This window comes from Callorhinchus milii, unplaced genomic scaffold, assembly GCF_018977255.1.
Source record: "Callorhinchus milii isolate IMCB2004 unplaced genomic scaffold, IMCB_Cmil_1.0 Scaffold2, whole genome shotgun sequence".
Classification (NCBI taxonomy): domain Eukaryota; kingdom Metazoa; phylum Chordata; class Chondrichthyes; order Chimaeriformes; family Callorhinchidae; genus Callorhinchus; species Callorhinchus milii.
Window position 1 is genome coordinate 39,222,038 of NW_024704743.1, and position 22,914 is coordinate 39,244,951.

The 22,914-nt window shown below is 38.7% G+C and overlaps 1 protein-coding gene across 7 annotated transcripts in view; it reads left to right on the forward strand.

Annotated features, from left to right (window-relative positions):
* Nucleotides 1-22,914, forward strand: part of LOC103183950 (brain acid soluble protein 1) — a 52,394-nt gene that overhangs the window by 6,617 nt on the left and 22,863 nt on the right. For 3 of the 7 annotated variants that reach the window (XM_042331901.1, XM_007901717.2, XM_007901718.2), the window contains exon 2: nucleotides 9,577-9,630. The exons of 2 other annotated variants lie outside the window; for them this stretch is intronic. The gene's annotated coding sequence lies outside the window, so the exon portion shown is untranslated. Of the gene's footprint in view, nucleotides 1-9,576; nucleotides 9,631-14,715; nucleotides 14,766-20,653; nucleotides 20,723-22,914 lie in introns of those variants that run through there. 2 more of the 7 variants (XR_006084840.1, XM_007901723.2) reach the window with 2 other exon arrangements.

A 22,914-nucleotide genomic window follows, 5' to 3' on the forward strand; every position in this document is an offset into this window, starting at 1 on the left:
CTACCTGGTGGTGAAGTCACAGGGAGCAATACTTTTGCCTTCTTCTTAAAATTCCACCCTTGCCACAGTAGTCTCCGACTATGAAATAATCTTGGCCTATTAAATTATTATGAAGTTTGAAATCTTAAATGCACCTGTCTACTGCGATATTGAAGAGATTTGGCTGGGCTGGTAGACCTTGACAAGGCGTGACTGGAGAGGTGTCACAAGAGTTATTTATGTTCGTGAAATAAATTAAAAGGGATCTTGCCTTGACACGTCAACGTTCCAGATCAAACCACACAATGCACATTAATAACCCAATTTGTCCACTTCTCATGTGCTCTAGCAGCGACTAGAAGGGTCAGCTTCATGAGGTATCTTCTTGCAGTGAAGCTTCCTGTATTTCCTATCTATACAGTGCCATTGTCTAGAATTCAGTCTCTTTCATGCAGCTGTTGAAACACAGTATAGAGTTAACAGCATTCGCTGAGTCTGCTGAAACATTAATTAAACAATAGAAAATCTGTGACTTGCCCATTAATAACCCAATTAGTCTACGTTTCATGTGCTCTCAGCGACAAGCAGGGTCAGCTTGCTGAGGTATCCATTCTATTACAGTTGTATGCCATGGTGAAACTGCACACTGTTCCAGCATCTAGAACAAAAAAAGCAGAATTAATCAATTCGTTTTAACAAACCTTTCCAATAACACTGTAGGGTTTTTCATCACTGTGGTCTGATTTGTGATGCTTATTAATGGGATTGCTTCCTGTTACAATTCCCATTCCGATTGGAAAACTCTGCTCTGGAGATAGATTCTATTCTAAGGCTCCAGATCCCTTTTTCTCATTAACATGTTCTCTCTCAATGATATCATTCACAAATATGGGGATGGTACCCAAATCTATTTTTCTCCTCCAATTGCAACCCTAGTCTTACTGCTGTTCTGAATGCTTGAATGTCTGATGCCAAAGCCTGGATGAATGCCAACTTTCTGCAGCTGAACATGAACAAGACAAAAGCCATCCTTCTTGGCTCCTATTAATGACTTCTTACCTGTGGCTCTGAACACCTCAATCTTCCTTGCTTAGCCCTTAGACTCTCCAAACTTGTCGGCAACCTTGGTGTCAGGTTTGATCTCCAGTTATCCTTCCTTCCCCACATCCTACCCCTGACCAGGACTGCCTTCCTCCACTTCCAGCACATTGCCAATCTTTGCCCCTATCTTTCTTCAAAATAACTGCTGAAATTCTCATTCATGCTTTCATCATCACCTCCCGCCTTGATTTTTTCAATGCACTCTGCGCTGGTCTTCCCAGCTCTACCATTAACAAGGTTCAAATGATTGAAAAGTCTACTGCTTGTGTCCTCACCCAGGCTCTGCACCCCCTTCACTCTAGTTCTTGCCAGGCTCTACTGGCTCACTGTTGCACAACGGAACAATTTCAAGATCCTCACTCTCACTTTTGAATCTCTTCACTCTCTGACAATTTCCGACCTCTTCGATCTCCTTGCACCCCACTCTTCTACCCATTGGCTTCATTCAGCTGGCTTGGGTCTTCAGACGTTCCTTGTTCCTGCTAGTTCACAATTGGTGGCTGTGTTGTCCCCAGCCACTATGCTATGAATGTCTGGAGCTCCTTAACCAATAATTTCGTATTAAGGAATTCTGCAAAGAAATACCCCAAATTCAATCACGAGATTAAAAAAAACTCTTGCTAATATATCAGCAGTAACTCATCAAAATTCAAATCACATGTGATACTTGATTTATTTTTCTGAACAAAATGTATTCTGCATCTGTTCCGTCCTATTATTTAACTAAGATAGTCCGGGCCCCAGTCATCTCTCATTACAGTTAGTAGTCGTGCTCCAGATTAACCCTCTTTACTGCATTAGAAGCATTTAAAATAATTTAAGCATAGCATCGTATCGGAAGAAATTCCAAACGTATCGGTTGCAGTTGACTTGTTTAACTATGTGAGTGCTGGAGTCCAATTATAGTCTAAATAGGCCACAAACTGACAATAAACATAATTTAGATTTAAACAAATTGTTACGTATATTGGTGATCTTCACTCATCATCCAAATCAATTCTTCACTCCAGTTCAGTGCAACAAATACATCACTAAACCAATGATCTTCCAATGGGGCAAATCAAAATCTTGCAGTTACATTTTCAAAGAAACAATTTCAGCTGCCAGCTGTTTCTTATGTTAAATGGTTTGGAGGGGAAAACCCTCCACGTTGTTCTGAATGGTCAAATTGGAGAAGCTGTAAATGTGAAGTTGGGCTTGCAGATTTTGGCAATTAGTTAGTAGGATACTTTTTTTTAGATGATTTGGTTACTAGATGGATAATATCACACTAACCAGCAGTCAAAGACCACAATCGGAAAACCGAAAGTTCAACACCACTCACCTGACTTCTTAGACTTGATCATTAAAAATGCTGTTTGGAAGAGGAGAGGATGGGAGGAGAGTCCAAGCCAATTAAATGTGATAAATGTCATTTGGGTGACAAATTTAACTCCACCACTTCTTACTTATAGTTCCTACTTCAATTATTCCGCGCCTCACAATCTTTTCAGTTCTCTAACAGAGCTCTCCTATCTTTTCCATTGCTAAATTTTGTCACCAAAATGTTATGTCCTCTGTTGAGGCCAAACGCTACAAGTTAAGTGGAGTCCTGTAGCTCAATGGTTAGAGCACTCACCTCACAAGTGAGAGACCTGGGTTCAAATCCCAGCAGGGCGAAACCTTGGGCAAATTTCCTTACTCCACATACCTGATGATAATCCCTCAAGAAAAAAAACAATAATAATTTGGTCACTCAATCCACGACTGCTTGTGGGACACTGCAGTGCACAATTGGATGCGTATTTCACCCACAAAATATACAGTCAATTCACTTTACAGTATATTCTGTGAAGCTCTTTGAGACATCTTGAAGATGTGAAAAGCGCTATATCCAATGCAAGGATTATTATTATAAAGTTCAAGCTTGTCCACAATTTGAATACAGTAGTGCTTCCATATCTCCATCCTGGAGTCGTTTTAACTCGCTCTTTTCCTCGCTCCTTCAAGGTCCATCTCGAGACCTTTCTCTTTGATTAGATGACTTTCGGTCATCAGTCCCTTCCTTGCCTCCCACCATCTCGGCTACCATCCCCATCTTAGATGCAAATCTTAGACTGATCATGACCTTGGGACTTCCTCCCTATGTGAAATGTGCTTTATAAATCTAAACTTGTTAAACCAATAGACTGCATTGCTGTATACATGAAGGGAGTCTTGTTAGAGGCCTTTAAAATTTTGAGGAGTTTTGATAGGAGAAATTATTTCCTCTAGTTGATGGGTCAATGACTAGATTAGTCCACTTCTATTTAATTTAAGATAATTAGCAAAAGAGCAAAGGGGGAGATTAGGAGGAATTACTTACACAGAGAATTTTTAGAATGTGGTGTGGTGGTCAAGGCAGAATCTATATTAGGTTTTGAGAAGGAACTAGGTATATGTATAAAAAGAAGTAAAAATAGTAGAGATATAGGGAAAAGCACATAAATGGGTTTGAATAGATTGCTCTTTCAAAGAGCCAGCACAGATATGATGAACCGAATGGACTTGCATTAAAACTCAAAATGATGAGAGGGAAAAAAAGTCATGCACTATTCTGGCATATACTGTAATTTGTTTTCTTAGAAAAACAACGGGTGAGGACAAATGACAATAAATCAGTATTGGATGAGCTTCAGCTGCTTGTCAGAAATCATGTGTTTTCAGATTTCATACATAAGATGCATCTTAATTCAAGAAATTACTGATTCTTCCACCCATCTTATTTACTTCATAACATTGATGTTTATCACTGACAGTACCATTATTGTACAACACATAAACATGATTTATCTTGGGACAAGGAGCTGAGAGAAGAAAAACAAACTTGGGAGGGATTGTTATGTATTTCACAAATGACCTTTTTGATCAACAAAAAGATGGAAACACTTTTTTTATTGTAACAAGTGTTACTATGTCACAGCTTCATACAGGGATCTACTTTGAGGTATTTCTTAATAAGAACTGTTTAACTATTGAATTTGTAATCAAAACAAATGTGCTGAAGAAACGCTTTGAGATGTCCTTCTGAATGAACTAAAATACGATGGAGAAAAGATTTTGAAGCAATTAATTTCTGGATGATGAACATAAAAATATCTGCTGAAAAATCGCAGGATGGTACTACTTCAAGTAATTATACTCTAGAAATCTAAACCAAAACACTTGATGGGTTAACATTGTAGAGCATGTAACAAGATAAAATCTTGAAAGTAAATATGTTTGTTTTTGTTTACCTTCATGTGGGGGGACACATCCATCCCCACCAGTTCTTTCTCTTGCAGATCCCTCTGTGCAAGAGAAGCCTGGCGGAAAATATTGTTTTTTTTTATCCCCATCTCTCACAAAATCACAAGGTTGTTCTGGATGAAAAAGGCCCTTCAGCACATCTGATCTCATCCTCTAAACTGGAACACCCACCTAACCATTCTTATCATTAGACTAAGCTGCTTTTTAAACAAGTCTAGTGTCCTGGTCTCTACCCCATTTCCTGGTAACCTATTCCGGTGGTTGATCACCCTCTGCGTAAAGAACATTTTCCTGGTATCTGTCCTCAAATTCCCTTTACAACTCTAAACCTATGTTCTCTTGTACTACTGTCTTGATACATCCTAAAGTATTGATCTGGTTTTACTTTTTTAATTCCATTTAAAACATTATACAGCTCTGTGAGATCTTCTCGGAGTCATCTTCTCTCAAGACTGAAGAGCCCTAGATGTATAGCCATTGTTTATAGCTCAAGTCGCTGCACATAGCTCACCCCCTTCAAGGAACATCTGCTGGAACTCAGGGAAATATATGGACTAAATCTAATGCTTAAACCTGTTTGCTGCTGGAGATTTTCTTCTTTATATAACCCATTCTTTTATAATTGATTTGTTTTTCCGGTTTTGCTCACATAGGTCTACAAATGCACAAATGACTAAATTTTACAACTGTACATTTTTTAAAAAAATACAAACTTGCAGTCATTTTACTCATCAACAGAAATTAAAGAAAAGTTAGGTAAATAAGAGGAATTCATATTTAAGTTCTCTAAAGGAGAGATAATGGGGTTCGGACTCTACTTCTCCCAAAATTCAATTAAACAACAAACTACATTTGTATAGCACCTTTCATGTCGGAAGGACATGCCAAGGCGCTGGACAGTCTGGGATTTGGCCCCGAGTAGGGGGGTTAGAACCATGAGAGATGGAGGAGAAGGGGAGAAGGGCGCAGTCTAAGAGGAAGTTCTTGAGACATGCTTTGAAGGAGGCAAGGGAGGGAACATGTCCAAGGGACTATGGGATGGCGTTCCAAAGGGTGGGGCATAGAGTCTGAAGGCCCAACCACCGATGGTGGGGCGAGCCTGGCAGGCCGTCATATTATAAGATACATTAATTGGACTGATCAAGTATAGTATGCAAGAGAAGCCTAGCGGAAAATATTCTTTTTTGTCCCCACCTCTCACAAGATTGATCTGGTTGAGAAGCCCTTCGGACTAATTTGTAAACTTACAAAAGGCTTTTTTTTTAATAGTGAATTTGTTGCTTTGGAACCCTAATTGGATGTTAATCTAAATATCAGTCTTGGTGCCTGGCAGGAGATCAGACTCTGAGTGAAGTTCCAGATTCGCTGTTTACAAATCCTTTTGAGCATCTCTCAATCTAGACTCCCTTGCTTATTTTCACTCTTTTCTGTGATTTTCCACTTGTTACCCACATTTCCATTCACAACATGGCCTGATAACAGATTGCAAACAGTACTAGTTCGTAGTAGGGCAGCAGTTGTGAAAACAACCTGGGGTGACTTGTTTCCTTATCCTTGGGGAGAGGCATGTGACTTGCCCTGACACCAGAAATGAAATCAGGAACTTGCACCTGGACAGTTAGAGATCCAAACCCACATCCTATCACTCGGGCTTAGTGTATTGGACCTCCAACGAAATGCACTCCGTTCTGCAGATTTAACCCACTGCTGGTAAATCTTTTTTTAGCTGAAGTACCAATAAATAGGCTTACCAGGTTGTTGCATGCCAATGTCAGTGGGGCTTCCATTGCTGAATTCATTCTTTGTGCAGTACAGAGAAGTGGAAGCAGTACAATGGAAAAGATTCTATTTATTACTGAATCCTACTAATATTGAATAGTATTTCTGCAATATATGTATAGAATTATTACTGATTTAAGAATATTGTTACCGCAAATTATTTGAGATTAGATTGTGTATTATATGAATTTTATATTCCAGATTATTTAACTCATGTAGATTAAGTTACCATTTTTCTTATTGATATTCTCATATTATTGTTCAGAATCTTATTGGAATTAACAGTTTTTCTGGTTTCTGATTACAGTTAATAAACACAAATAAAGAATATTTAAGCACTTTGAGATGCCCCCCTGGCATGAAAGGTGCTATATTAAATGTTAGTATTACAATTATTATAATGAGTATCAATATTAAACATAAATTCTTATCAGTTATTAGGGATCTATTTCATGCTCTGTTCAATTTTCACCCCCTTCTACCTTGTTTGATAAATAAGAAAAATATTGAATTAGTTTTGTTCATTTTTGAGTTATAACGAATTTGGGATGTACTAATGATAACTTCCGCATCATATACTGTATTTTTCATTCTATTGTTCAGAAGTTTTAATTCTATATGACTCTGTAAAGTACTAGACTATGTTAGAACTCATTAATGCAAATGACAAGTATTAGCCAGTCTGATAATTATCAGGTCGAATCTGTGAATTGAATGAAAGATTGCCTTTTTATTTATTACACGTTTCATATGAAACAAATGCCCTTTTTTACATAGCAGATTTTTAAAAATGTTGCAAATACAATGGAGTGCTATTCTCAACTTGTTGTTACATATGCTTGTTGTTACCTGGCTTGCTGATGTGTCCTTATAATTGGATAAGCCCCCAAGGGTGCTTTGAAGCTCCTCATTATAGAAAATAAACTACACCTCCCTAGAGCTTACTTGCCACCATCTTCTAAGTTTCCAAGTCCAGATGAAATATTAAATAATAATCCTTAAGGCCTTTAAATATCACCATTGTAGTATCCTAAACAGTATGTTATGTAGTTAATACCAATATTTATCTCCATGACTTGACAAATGTTGTTACTACTGTATTTCGCCTTTGGATGCCAAATCATAAAATACCAGAAGTGGGGCAGCTCTGAGCTGCTCTTAGCTGATGTACCTTTATGCACATTTTAGAACATCAGTCACAGCATAGAAACAGGCGATTTGCCTATTCAAGTCTGTGCTAGGATTTTACTCCACGTGAGTTCCCTAATCCTGCTCGTCTGTTTTTCTAGCAGCTTTTCTTTATTCTCCCCCCTCAATTTTTGTCCTTCCTGTCCTGAAGTTGCTAACTTATGCTTGGTATGAATCTGCTGGCTATTGCCACCTCTAGAATCTTGCCACCATTTTCACATGTGTCCCTGAACAGCGAGTATTGACACATTTCTCAATTTGAGGAGGCTACTCACGTTTTTGGCCAATATCTAAATACATTTCAGTATGAGCAACCGAATAGTGATTAGGATTGGGGACCCCATCTGATTAGTCCTCTCCGCTTCCCTATATCTGTAGCCCAGGAGACTTTGAGGCAGTTGAGCCATTATTACTGATGGCATAACTGAGATCAGATGATTCAGCACTGAACAAACATTGACCTTGGGCCCTTCCTGGTTTGGATAATCTTCATTGTGTAAACCCTGAGCAAAAGCAAACTGGTTATTTAACCAAGGAGAGTTCAAGATAATGTCTTGGTTGTGATATAATTCAGGGTACAGTTTAAGTGTTCACACTTTAAAGTTATTAAACACCAGTGAACACTTTAGTTTGCAAAAAAAAATGTTTTAAAGCTTAACCAGTCAATACAATACAAATTTTCATTTAGATAGCTCCTTTCACGTTGGAAGGATGTCCCAAGGTTCCTGACAGTTGGGGTTTGGCATCTGAGCTAGGAGCGGGAGCCGAGGGATGTGGGGAGGGGAAAGATGACCAAAGTCATGGTCAGAGAGGAAGTCTTGAGATGGACATTGAAAGAGGTGAAGGAGGAAGTCGGAGGGACTCAGGATAGAGTTCAAGAGAGAAGGAACAGATAGGCTGAAAGTCCGACTGAAGATGGTGAGTATGGCGGGGGACAGGTGCCTGCTGAATGAAGGGAATGGCCAGGTCAATACTTTTTGAGGAGGTCACAGAGGAAAGGTGATGCAAGACATTGGAGGGATTTGAAGATGAGGACCTTGATGCTGATGACTACCTCATTAAGGTAACTGACCTGAAGTTGCTCAAGATGATGATTCAGCTCTGCCTCATCAATATCTGGTAATTCATTAATCTGGAAATTCATTCACCTCCTGTGTACTGTATCAGCCAGATATCTTCAGCAAGATACAGTAAAAGAGTTTAAATTAATGATTAGTTGTACCTGATTTTTAAAAAGGTATAGCTATATTAATATAATAATTCTATAATCCTTGCATTTCATATAGCACCTTATCAAGTTGTTGAGACGTCTCAAATTGCTTCACAGAATATATTGTAAAATGGATTGACTGTGTATTTTGTGGGCAAAATGCGGCAGCTAATTGTGCACAGCAGTGACCCACAAACAATCGTATACTGAGTGACCACATTCTTTTGAGGGATTATTGCCCCAGAAAGTGGATTGTTCCGCCAGTCGACTAACAACCGGGTTCCTAATTAACTGCTACGTAAACAAAGGGGTGTGGAGTAAGGAAACTCCACACCCCTTTGTTTACTAGCCTAAGGTTTCACCCCACCAAGGAATCGAACCCGGGTCTTCTCGCTTGTGAGACTGGTGCGCAACAGCTCAGTAGGAGTTGTTGTAATGGGAAGGATGAGTTTTAATACAGCTTTACTGTTGAGCGACTTTAGTTTTGCTTTTTTAAGTTACAAATATATTAAGTGGTATATGTTATCTGGTAACCTTTGCATTTTATCCACTGTAGCAACAAACACCATGACAGGTTTTGTGTATAGCCTTTGGGCCATGGGAATAGCAACTGAAAAACATTAAAATGAAGACCATAGCTGAAACTCAGCACAGTATATATGGTATTAAAAAAGATGTCTTGAACATATCAGAACATTGTGTAAGTGTAATTTTACGAAAAGTTAATTTTCTGTCTTGTGGTTCACTGAATGTTTTGCGAGGTTCTTTCTTAAAAGGTATTTTATGTTTTTCTCTTCCGTTTTTCCTTTTGGCCTCTTGTCACCATTGTTAGTCACAGTGACCTATGTTCAGGTTTCTCCGGGACTTTGTCATTGGGCACTGAGAGGTGAGCGAATGCAAGCAATGATGACTGTTTTTAACTCTCCTTTCCTCTGGGGAAGCATACAGCATCTGCTCATTGCTTTCCCCAGTGACATAGCAGAAGGACGTTATTCAGTATACTGTGACTCTTGGCTCTCTACATCTATAGTAAAGTTTTTTTTCCATCCTAGATCCTCCAGAAGATTGATAGTGTTATCAGCAGCCATAAAAGGATTGCAATAAAGGTACACTCTTTGTAAATTTGTATGCATTTACCAGTAAATTAACAGAATTGTTTATGGAGCATTTTAAGAATGTTAATTGTGCTCCCTTTCTTGTGTGCTCTCTGTTAATTGCTTTGCCTCGGGAAACTGAAAGGTACTTTCTTGTAGTGTTGGTGGGACTACAAATTAGAATGGTGAATAAAATGTGCGTAAAACAACTAAGTCTAGCAGTGTCAGGATCAGCACCAGAATAACTTTGATTCTTCAAGTTAAATTGGGTGGAAAATAGAATTCTGAGCATGAATAGGCTAAGACGGGAATACAAATACAGTATAAAGTATCTTCAGAAATTGTACTTCTGCAAAACAAATTCAGAAAAGCTGAAATGTGCCAATGAAAATGAATAGTTGACTGTGTAACACAATTATATGTCTTTACTTTAGGAAATTTGACAACTTTTGTTTTAAATATAATTACTTTATATCCCGAGGTATGTATTTAATCTTGCTTAAGATCTGAGCTTGGAAGGTTTTGTAAAAATATTACGGGGGAAATATCTTTGTGAGCATCTCACCAGTTAACATGAACTGATATAATATTCGTCTTCTTGTATGTTTGGTAATGATACAATAGGAAATTCCACAAATCAGCCAACAGTTAGCATTTCAAGTGAATTTGTGCGCTGCCTTTAAAATGTCAGCAATGGACAGCTGCAGCCATATTAATGTAGATATAATTGTCTAAAAACATAAAACATGTTGAAATTTGGTGTAATTATTGGACAGTAGATGCAGACCTTCTGTATCCCACTGATGCAACAACTTGCAATCTTAACCATTACGAGTGCTGGCTTCTCATGTCAGATGCTGTTTGCCACATCTAGTGGACAGCGCATGATAAACTGTATAATAGCTGAAGGAAGCAGAACTTAGATATTTCTGTCCATTTAATCCCAACCAAGGTGTTGGCAGCATTTTCCTTGTGAAGCTTAATGGCCTTCACGTAAAAAAAATAGATTGTGCATGTCATTTTTGGGGATGTTAGCTTGGTGTCTGACTCACCCAGAAACCCATTGCCACACTTAAGAGAGGTCAAACTGAATACTGAGAGTTCTACAAATGCGTGGAAATTTTCATGTGGATGGAATGCATGCTCTCTTCCCAGAGGGATGCATCCTGCTTACCTAATCCAGGAAAGTATTAGGCACAAATTGGCAAGAGCCAAGGTGTGGGACTACTGCTAAGGTTTAAGCATCTAAAACCATACAGCTTGCCATTGTGAACAATGACTGGCAACCCTCCCAGTGCTTTTCCGGCTTGGAACACCCTTCTCTTCAACAGGGTCAATAGAGACCCAGTGGGAGGAATCTCTGCCATAAATTACATGTGGGGGCAGTGTGGTATTCGGGAACTACACTCTTCTCTTAACTCCCAAACAGCAAACAAGGTTGTTTCACTCCTGGGAATCTTGTCTTGTAAGATTATCTTCAACAATCTGATTATATACGTTATTATGTAAGGTCTCACTGTAGAATCATATGCTTGAGTGTCAGTGATCTTGTTCCATTGGTGTGAATTAAGTTTAGGTGTATTAGCAAGAGAAGGATATAAGAGAAGGGATTAATGGGTGGAGGCTCATGTGGAGTGTAACAAGATTATTAGGGCTGAATGGCCTGTTTCTGTGCCATAATGTTCTATGTTTAACATTATAATTAATCTCCAAATAGTTGAAACACATGTGGTCTTTTTGTGGCACTGACCTAAGTCTTAAAATACAGCTTCATCTAAAATCATAACGACAACTGCTTTAAACATAGGAAGAGAAGAAGATCACTAGGCACATCGAATATTTCATCAACCAAGGCAGCTCTGTATCTTTTGTATCTCATTGCCTTGATTTTAACCGCATCCTTTAATACATTAACCTTGGAAGTATATATCTCCTTTAAATGTAGTGCAGTCTGAAACTCCCAACACAACAATGTTGGAGAGGCTGTCTTGGATGAGATTTTAAATCAAGGTCTCACCTGTCTGTTCAGGTGGACATTAAAGATCCTGTAACAGGATTGAAAGAGAGAAGTGAGTTTTTCTCACTGCCTTGGCCAACAATCTTTCAGTTTAATTGATCATTCATCTCATGGCTATTGTGCAACCTTGTTGGTAGAAATAGTTGCTGCATTTGTAAACCGAAGTGTCTGCTCTTGACAGTAATCACTTGTACTTTGCAATGTTTAGAAGTAATAAGATGCTATAAAGTGGTAAATTCTTCTTTTCTAAAACTTCTCAATTGATTTTTGGCATCTATGTCATTCTAGGGCAGAGCATCCCACATTCTCACAGCCTTTTGTTTCCAGAAGTATTTCTGGATTCAGAACATGCATAATTATGAATTATTGTTGTCAGCAGGCCAAGATAAATTGATGGCGTGGAGGACAGCACATAAATTCTTAGTAAACAAACAATAAAAAATGATCAAAGGCAAAAATTGTTGTTTTGAGAACACTATGTTTAGCGCTAGAGAGGTCTAACAGCTCTAAGGGAGGTATCACCTAATTCTAAAATAAGTGGATTTGGAAGTTCTTTCAGTGGCTCCTTCAATGATCAAATGGAGCAATAAGCCACACAGACCAGAATGTCTCTGTTGTAGTATTAAAGTTTGGGGGCACTGAGAATTGGTCTCAATATCCCTAGTTCAGGAAAGGGAAAATCAACTAGGGTAACTGCTCCTGATTATTCCCCTGAATGTCGATTGAGGATGGAATGGGCCCAGGTATGATGTCCTCCGTGATCAAAAAGCCGGATAACATGCACTGTCAAGATTCACACATGGATAATGACCACATGGCCATTATACCTGTTGAACTATACCACAATACAAGGATAAAAAAGGTAAATTCCTTCTGTCGGGCAGAGTGTGGAATTTGAAAGAAAATAAATTGTCAGGATTTTTTGTTCTGGGTTCTTTCAACCTGCTTACTTGCCGAGCCAGGAGGAACTGACAAGCTAACAACAGGAGTTTTCCTATTGAGTTGTTTGTGGCTGATTCACTTTGCAAGCCTGACCTGCTGGGGGTATCTCTACTGTCTCAGATACCATAAGGTATCTGTGTCTACTGGGGCAAAAAGAGCAACAAGCTTACAACTGTCTATTGTATAAATATTTTGCTAACTGACTAGTGACAGACCAAAGGATACATTCACACATTGCTGCTGTTTTGATTTCTAGGGATAGCAATTGATATTTAAACTCAAGCTGCTGTTACACTGTATCTACAGGCTGCTAAATTCCAAGCTTGATTTATCCCACTCTTCTCAACCTTGGTGGTGTCCTGCACAGCGGGCCTTGGCCCTTCACCCAGACTTCTCAACGACAACATATTATGATGTGGGAAATTTGACTTTGCCTCAAATACAACTGTAAACAATTTCCTTTTTTTAAAAAACAAATCTTCCGTTATATAATAATTTCTGCAGCCTTGTGATCGCATTGAATTCTAGCCAAGAGTGGAACAACCTGAACCCAGTTTTGTCTAGGCCTATATTAGGCAGCGTCAAGACTTGCTGGTCTACAATCTAATTTTGTAGGGAGAAATTGTTTTACTTTCACTGAATGTATTCTGTGCTGCTGGAAGGTTGCTCATCTGTTCTCTTTTGAGGCACTGCTCAGAACCATCAAAAATAACAGCAGATTGAGGCTGGCAACAGAACCACAGTCCCTACCATTAGCAGACTACAACAACAACCTTCCATCTGCTCCTCGATTGTGTCATTTCTGTTGCACAAACCTTTAGGGATTAATTAGAGATTGGATCAATATGAACTCTAAAAGGTGTAAACCAGGTGTAAAGCTGCACAAACTTTCATGCCACTGGTATAGTAGCTTCATGTAAATTGGAGAGCTTTAGTACTGAGCCAGCAACAAACATAACATACTGATAATCCTCACAACATATGACTGGATTCATTCTTCCCTCCTCTTCATTGGCAAAGGAAAGTGTTCATCAAGGCTTTAGGAGAAACGTTGCAACTGATAACCCAGCAACCATGGCAGCAGTAGACAATGGACATTACTAGCCAGTAAAAGCGACAGATGCATATGAATTAGAAACTAGTTCCTCTGGTAGGGGAATCTAGAATAAGGGGCATGTGGAGTCCTGTAGCTCAGTGGTTAGAGCACTCGCTTTGCAAGCGAGAGACCTGAGTTCAATTCCAGACAGGGCGAAACCTTGGGCAAGTTTCCTTACTCCACACGCCTAATAATAATCCCTTCAAAACCAAAAACAATAATAAATTGGTCATTTTCAATCAACGACTGTTTGTGGGACATTGCTGTGCGCAATTGGCTGCCGCGTTCGCCCACAAATATACAGTCAATTCACTTTACAGTGTGTTCTGTGAAGCGCTTTGGGACGTCCTCCCGACGTGAAAAGCGCTATATCAAATGCAAGGATTATTATTATTATTATTATTATAATCTTAAATTAGAGCCAGGGCATTTAGGAATGAAATTGGAAGGCAGTTTTTCACCCAAAGGGTCGTGGAAATCTGGACATATTTCCACCAAAAACCTGTGGATGTTGGATCCATTCACATTTTCAAGGTTGAAGTGGATAGATATTTGTTAGGTCAGGGTATCAAGGGATTTGGGACAAGGGCGAGTAATTGGAATTGAGGTACATATCAGCCATGATCTTATAGAATTGCAGAATAGGCTCGAAGGGCTGAATGCCCTGTTCCTATGTTTTTCTGTTTAAATGAGTGAATAAAGAATCTGAATGAATTCAGATATTAATTAAATTGTGTTTTTGATTAAAATCACTCTTTCCTGACCTAATTTCATTTCAGAATTTGGATCATTTTTCACTTATTTCTCTCAAAGTATGGAGTATGGTACCACAGGCAATAATTATTCCCCAAGGGGCCATTTTTTAGGTATGAACATAGACAATAAGTATGAGAAGGTTATTAATCTGGAGTGTTGGGGCAAGGCAAAGCAGTTCAATCTAATTCTTCTCTTGTCCACACTCCATACATGCTTTTACTAGCAGGGATCACTAAATGATAATCGCGATTGAGGAAACCAATTTCATTTACTTCCCTTTCCTCAGGTCAATAAAGCTAAGAATAGTATCCCAACTGCTGCCCCGACTGAGATCAGGTAACTCGTACATCAATACATCTTGGCAATGCTCTTTAGGCATTGTGGGAGCTTGAGATAGGTTTTTTTAAAACAGAAAATGACTTTGGAGTCTAAAATCCAGGTTGCGCCAACAGCCATGGGCTACTTATGTTCAAATGCATACCGATGACCTTAATTAGTAATGGATAATAGTAATCCTTGCATTTGATATAGCGCCTTATCACGTCTTCGAGGTGTCTCAAAGTGCTTGACAAAATATATTGTAAAGTGAATTGACTATATATTTTGCGAGAGAAACAGCAGCGTCCCACAAACAGTCGTGGATTGAGTGACAAAATTATTTTGATGTATTTTGAAGGGATTAATACCCCCGGAAAAGCAATCCACCAATCGACTAACAACCAGGTTCCTACTTACTGCTACGTAAACAGAGCCTTATGGAGTAAGGAAACTTGCCCAACATTTCTTGCATGTTGCCTGATGAAAATGAACTGATGAAAAATAAATCACTTAGTAGTTTACTACAAAAGTGATTCAATATGGTTTGTCCAACCTGTGTTTTAGATAATTTTATGTTGTAAAATTTACAACTCTTGTACCATGCTGTCATTCACCCAGTCCATGAAAATTTGAATTCACTTTTCATGATGCAATACAACAACTTGCATTTGTATAGCACTCTTCACCCGGGGCAGCATCTCTGAACATTTAATAATAATCCTTGCATTTGATGTAGCGCTTATCACGTCATTCTGATGTCTCAAAGTACTTCACATAATATCCTGTAAAGTGAATTGACCTGGTATTTTGTAGTTGAAATAACAGATTGTGACACTGTGAAGTTCCCTGGATACTTAAGGCCATTCATTCATGGCATAGAACACTAGATAAGTTCAATCAACTTTCAGTCCAGTTGCTGTGGTCGAGAGTCCATTTCTGAGGCCCCTGATATTTCGAAGAAAAAAGCAGGCTACATGGAAAATTATTACTAGCAGTAGTTGTGTCAAGAGGTTGCATAATTCACAGAAACCATCCAGGAAGCTTATTGACAGGATGGATTAAAAACATGAACTGACATGACTGTCATTTAAAAAAAAACAATTCCTGGTTTTTTCAACAACTAAAAAAAGACCTTGAACTGTATGAAAGCTCCTGCACTTTCAGTTCCAGTGTGAGTGATAAACCCAATGTGTCATTTTCGATGCAAAGTTTATTTGTTTATCATGCCAAACTTTCTGACGGCTAATTTTAGAGTGACTCAAAAGATTCGGAAGATCTGCAGTCCAAACACACTGATTAAACTCTAAAGCATTAACCATTATGCAAATTAAAAATCTAGTTCATTGTCCCTATTTCAGATCATGTTCACTTCAATTCCTTTAGTGCTAAGATTCTAGACAAATGATCAACATAAGGTTTTCTTTTGTGGAAATGAAGAGAGATAACTGAAACTTTTATGGTAAATGAACATAAATTCCCCTTTAAACTTGCCTTATGTATGTATCTGTGCATACTGATTTTTTAAGTAAGTATATGTTTAATTTCCAATTTATTCCATATCTCCACTCTGATGTGATGTCTATTACCAAGCAGAATGAACTACTGAGCTTTATTTTGATATTGTAGTTGGCACTTTTGCTCAATTCACCTGATATCAGCAGGTTGACAAGAACAATATTGGCTACCTCTGTGAGACACCATGATCAGGACAGTATGCCTATGGGGCAGTACAACTGCATTGTGGAAAAATACACGTTTCATTTGTTTTGTGTGTGACACAAGGATAAGATTTGCGGGTCTCCTTAAAGTGTTCTTTAACTTACTTAAGAAAGGTTTTAAGGAGCACTGCCAGATAGCGCCCCTCTCCATGTTTGGGATTTGTCCCCCTCAGGATCCTAGTGCTGCCATTTTGTGTGACTCTGAAGCAGGCAATTTTATATTGTAAATTGCATGCTTTATGTTGGGCTCTGGAATTATTTTTCTTTTTGATTTCCTATGGTTGATCTGCCTAGGAGGACAGCAATCCATGCTGTCTTAGTCCACAACATTAATATTTATGTTATCATCTCAGGATCATCTGGAAGCCTGAGGGGAGAAACCACTTGCCTGGAGAGGTTTGCCACCTGCTAGTATTTCTTGGAGCATTGCTTAAATAACATAAGGAACACCATATAAAGAAAATTGTATATTTTACCCCCACTTTGGCCATTATACCATATTGCATAGTTTAGTTTGCATTGTCCATTATTTATTTGATTTGGCATTCTGTTGTGCCCATACCATGACTTGATCACTTCTCATGTTTCAACCAATAAAAACAAATGCGCGATTACTTCCCGTATCTTGTGAGCTTCAATCTTCATTGCTTGGCTCGGTAATGAAGCTTAAAGCTAACAAGATGCAGGCTTCATGTCTGTTGCTGACATTAAGTGTGCTCTTCCTGTTATCATAATATTTCACACTAAGGAAACTGGGTCTAACATTATTTGATTTCCCCTGACATGTTCTGAACATTTGGTCCTGAGAAGTAACACACAACTTCTAGTTTCTCGCCCATACAATTGTGTTCATAAGCAATCTGGAATAGCTCACATTTCAGACTCATTTGGGTGCTGTTCAATTTGGGGTTAACATGGTGCTAAGAATTGTGAGCGATGAAAAGGTTTAGATAAAAGTTTAGCTGTATGTATCAGATGTCTCCAGAATAGTCTAAACATATCTTTCTATCAGGAATCTGGTGTCACAGTAGGTTAAAACATGTTTATTTTGCCTCTGAGATCTGTGGTTGAATGTTTGAGGCCAGCCTGGGATGAAGATCTGCTTGCTTTCTTTGGTTATTACAATATTAAAGTGAAAACATTTTGGGCAACTTCAGTAAGTCCAGCGCGCACAAAATCACAGCACAACTTAGTTTAGGTGATATTGAATTGGCATCTTACATGGGAGGCTAGCAGTTATTACTTTGCATTATATTGTCCAGCAGGGCTTTTGGGAAGTTGTGTTTGTCACAGAGAACACTTGGATTGTTATAGCTTCACATTTATTTAAATTCTAAATTTATCGAACCACACCATATCCATACTGTCAGTGGGATGTCATTTGGATTTTGTGTTAACGATATGTTCAGACACAATTACAGGTGTGTTTGCTTATGTAATTATCAACCAATGAAAAGGATTCCTAGTAGTTCTGTATTCCTTTTAGTTGGTTGCCAGTGCCACAAATAATGGCATCTGTAATTCTCTCTTTACATGGTTAACACAGATTGGACATTTTCTCCAGGGTGACACTGATGCTGTCCGTATGGTGTGGGAAATGAAACTTGTCATTTCATACTCCTCAACTTGAGCTGTAGCTGACCTGGATCTGTTTAATAGTGACACAGTACAAATAGTGAGACATTGCTCTATTTCTCAGCAATAAGTAGGCATGGAGAGGATTGCTCTGATCATTGGTAATGTTACCAACCTTAGGGGAGTGTGTTTGATTCTCCTGTTCCAAAGACAGGCATGTCCACAGTACTCCAGGTCACTGTTGATAATAGACCAGGCATCTTAGCTCCTCGGCAGCACTCGGGGGGGGGAGGAATTCTTCTCACTCAGCTGCTGTTAACCCTGTAAGCCAAAGTTCTAATGAGGAGGATGATCCGAGCTAGACAAACATTGGGAAGCTTGCCAGCCAGTGCTGCCAATGGCAAGCTATGCGGTTTTAGCTAGTTAAACTCCAGTAGTTACTTAAACTCCTATAAACCCCAACAAAACTCTGGGGAACCCAAGCCTTGACTCGCATCAATCTGCACCTAATACTCTCTGGAATTAAGAAAGAAGAGTACATTCCTCTAGGGAGTGAGTGCAGATTCCATTCCAGATATAGGGAAATTTCAAGGTGTAGGTGCCATATACATATATAGAATTCTCAGTCTTGTATCGATACTCTTAAAGATGGTGATGGATTTCCACATGTGTCCGGCATCCGGCCTACCAAATCTGTTTTAAAAATGGTTCTCTGCTGATCAGTAAATTTGCACTTGGCAGATTAATTTCTATTGAGAAAATCCTGTTGTAAGCAGCCAAGTACTTTGAGCAGCAATTGGAGAAAAATAACTAAATTCTTCCACTCACTTAACACAGCTGCTATCCTATAAACAACCTTCAAACAGTCTTTATTTTGATTCTAACAGGAAAATGTGCACACACATACATGACAAATACAGTGCAATACAATATAATACAAACTTACATTTATATAACATCTTTCATGTCTCAAAGCACTAGACACTGCTGGCTGGGCACTCGAGCTGGGGGTAAGAGCCTAGGGGAGGGAGGAGGGGTAAAATGACTGAAATCATGGTCAAAGAGGTTTGTCTGGAGACTATAATTATCAATAAATAATCAAAGATAATAATGTAGGTTCATTCGGTAGCTCTAATCCGTTTAAATCTTTTAATGTGCCTGTGAAGAGTGGGTTTATTTATTATTATATAAAAACAATAAAACATGGCATAACAGTTTTCCACAGGAAATTGTCTAGAGTATCTATAAAGAGGTGTCCTATCTATAATCTTGATTTGCCTGATGCTAATAATCTCACCCAGGCACAGTGTACATTCATTCTCTATTATAGTTTCTTATACAGTACTTTGGTTTGGATGTGAGTGTAGCACTCTACTGCATATGCCTAAAGGGAGTAGGTTCACCAAGGTTTGATATATGCATTATTTATGCTCTTGTGTAACAGATCAGAACTCATAGACTTATATCCTTGGACTTTTATTACTCCTGTTTCAGTAGTTGCCTCAAAATGGAACATTCCATTTACCCAAAGTACTTCTCTTATTAATAAAACACAACTTAAAGTATGTGTTGCCAATTGGCAGCGAATATGTTCAAGAATTGAAGTTCATTAATTTCTAACAAAACAACAGCAAAGCTTTCACTAGAAAGTAAAATCCAGCAGTCAGCTAAATGTTTCCAGTTCGAGCAACTTCATGAAGAAACATAAAATATTCTGTGCTCCCAGATGCAACATGTGATGTAGAATTATCCCTTTACTGGAAATGATGGTCCAAAACAGTCTTTAATCATAGTTGATTGATTTTGATGTGACTTGGAGGAGAATTTGAAGGTGGTGGTGTCCCCATGATGCTGCTGCTCTTTAAGATGGCCCCACCTCGACTACAGTGCAGTGGTTTGCCCTGAAGCTGTCTTAAGCCTCTGATGCCTAACATTGTTAACGGAATCCATAGACTGTAGCGGTTTCAACCCCTCCTCCCAGGGTCCTGGTTCAACTGGATCAGTATTGAAACATGGGCAGCAAAAATAGAAGCGGAGGCTGGAGGCTTCGGCTAGATTTTGACCAAACCATCATGTCAAAGTCCAGGGGGACATTAATCAGCCTGGTTACACCTGAAACCAGTAGAAAATGACGGACTGTTTTGGACCACAATTATAGGCACCGGTGATGATTATTATATGATGTCTAGTATTTTCACCCCTACAGTGTTACACTTTGTAGATTTTATAATAATTAGCATTATGTGGTACACATAGCTGCTGATTGGTAAAAAGGGATTTCCTGAATGAATACCTGGAAATTAGTAACTTTACCAATTAGCACATTTTCCCTGTAATGTTTAGGATCTGTTGTGCACTACATTGGTTATACTATATGTCTTTTATGCAGGGAGGAGAAGGAAGACAGTAATATTTCTTGCTGTTGACAAGACTAGACAAGACTAGAGAAATCCCCAACTGGAGTCTAAACTAGCATTGCTGCAAATTGTTGCAACCAGAATTGTACTGATAACACTTTCAACAGAACAAATGTTGCAACATTTCTCCTTTGAAGTTATGCTGTAGGAAATTATGCTGCAAGAAATTGTGCTGCAGCTTTCAGGACTAGAACTGAAAAACACGGTAGTGGTAGCCAGATCCCTATCCTGACCCTTAACCTAATGGACAAACAGGAACCTAACAGTAAGTACAATATATGTGGTAACCAGAGCGCTGAGGATTTAACAAGGTTCAAGAGGCAAGAAGTCAATGTGAAATTGTATACACTGGAAATCAACAGAAGCTGGGTAAAGGCAATATGCTAAGCCTGCCTGATTTTTTCTATTCTTTATTAGGATCTAGGGAATGTTGGTGGGGTCAGCATTTATTACCCATTGCTGGTTGGCCTGAGCAGGTAATGGAATTGTAATGCACATGGTGCAAGGTGGGGCCTCTGTAAATCGATGCACTCCTTATGGGGTTGATGTTGGGCAAGTAGTTTATTGATTTTGATGTGACTTGGAGGGGAATTTAAAGGTGGTGGTGTTCCCATGATGCTGCTGCTCCTTAAGGTACCTAATTTGTTGCAGTCTCATATGGATAATTTACCAAGTAGTTTTGGGATGGAAGGATGTATAACATGCCACTGCAGAACGTTGTAATGAGCAGTGTATTGTGTAGAATTCTGAAGAGCAATTCTCTCTTCACGATGACTATTGTACTCTCCAGTTGGTTCCTCCAGTTTCTCTTCACATCTGATTGAATTGTTCAGTCAAGATCACTTTTAAGGAATAAAATACCATTAAAAATTTATAGAAATGTTTTGTGTTAATATTTTTCGTTTTGCAAGCCACATGTGTACAAAGAACAGATTGGGCTGGGAGGGGGGACGATTGCAGGAGGAAAGTGATAATCCTTACTGGTCACAGGGAAGAACTGGACAACAGAGCCAAAATTGCCACAATGCAAAACCGACTGGTGATTAATCTCTGCTGTTCATTGCAGAGTTTGAATAAAGCCTTGAGCAATATGTGCTGAGTTCACGACATTGTATCATGGGCTGGGCCTTGAGAACATACAGTATTTTTGTGCATAGGTCATATATCTCTATGGTATGATATTTAATTACAAATGTCTTCAAACTCACAAGCAGCCATAATTTCAATATGCTTTTGAATCTTTTTCTTTTCTTGTTCTTGGCATTATATTATCCTTTGTTAATTTTTCAGCTTTATTGGACTTTTACACAATTTGGCTGCTAATTTATGCAATGAGGATTGATGTATTGAGATGCAGGTGGGATGAAAGGAGATGGCACCTCAATTGAATGAATGTTTGGAGCAGCTACCTAATAACAGAATGCTTTCGGCAACTTGAAGTGAAACTGTGTTCGATGAGTGTGCTTCCAAACATTAAAGCTCTTTAAAAGAAACATAGGTGTAAAATTTGTACTATTCCTTAACATATTCTTTAAATTAAACCTCACGTTATCGATACACTTAACTGTGTTTACTGTGAGCTCAGTATTCCCTGCTCAGACTAAACCTATATTACATTTATGTGGCACTTCCCATGTCTCAAAGCACTTTATATTCTTGGTTGTACACCTGAGCTTTGAGGGTGAGGGGAGGGAGTAGATGATCGAAAGCATGGTCAGAGAGTTGAGTCTTAAGGCTGGCTTTAACCTGACTGGCCACTGGAGGCATATTTTTCCCTCTTCCCCTCAAGTGCTCTGATTTTCAAACTGATCCTTCGATATCTTGGAATTTTAAGCTTTGAAGGTGACAGATCAGAGCATATATTTTTTGTTTCTTTTAAGATCAGGTACACATTACATTTGTTCAAAGATTTCGTTTCTGGGCTATATCTATATAACATAATCAAGGTCTGAGCTTCACTGGGCACGAGGTCTCAACCTGAATTATGAAATAGCATTTTCTAGCCCATTGTGAGTGGGATTTTTCAGCAGGCAACTGAAGTTACAGCCCAGAAAATAAGTATTGAAACAAACAAGGGGAGGGGTCACTGCCCCCATTTGCCAGTTGGTATTTTACAACAGGTTTAGTGTGAGTTAGGAATGCTAAGCTTGTACTTATAAATGATGGCTGATTTAAGGAATGTATCAAAGAGTACCATGAATTTTATCTTGTGTTTTCAGGCAGGTTAAATTCCTCAAACAAGTAGCCAACAGAACAAGCTGTTCTGTAATTCCCCTGTTCTGTAAATTCCTGAGCCTATATCTAGGTTACTTTACATTTGCACTGCAGCTTAAACGCTTTCAAAGCAGTATCTATTTTGTTATTTCCTTTGGAACATGAAGATGTAAATGTGACATTTTGTGGCAGATTTCATAATATCTTTGGTAATCATTGAATCTGTTGTGAAGTGTTGCCTTT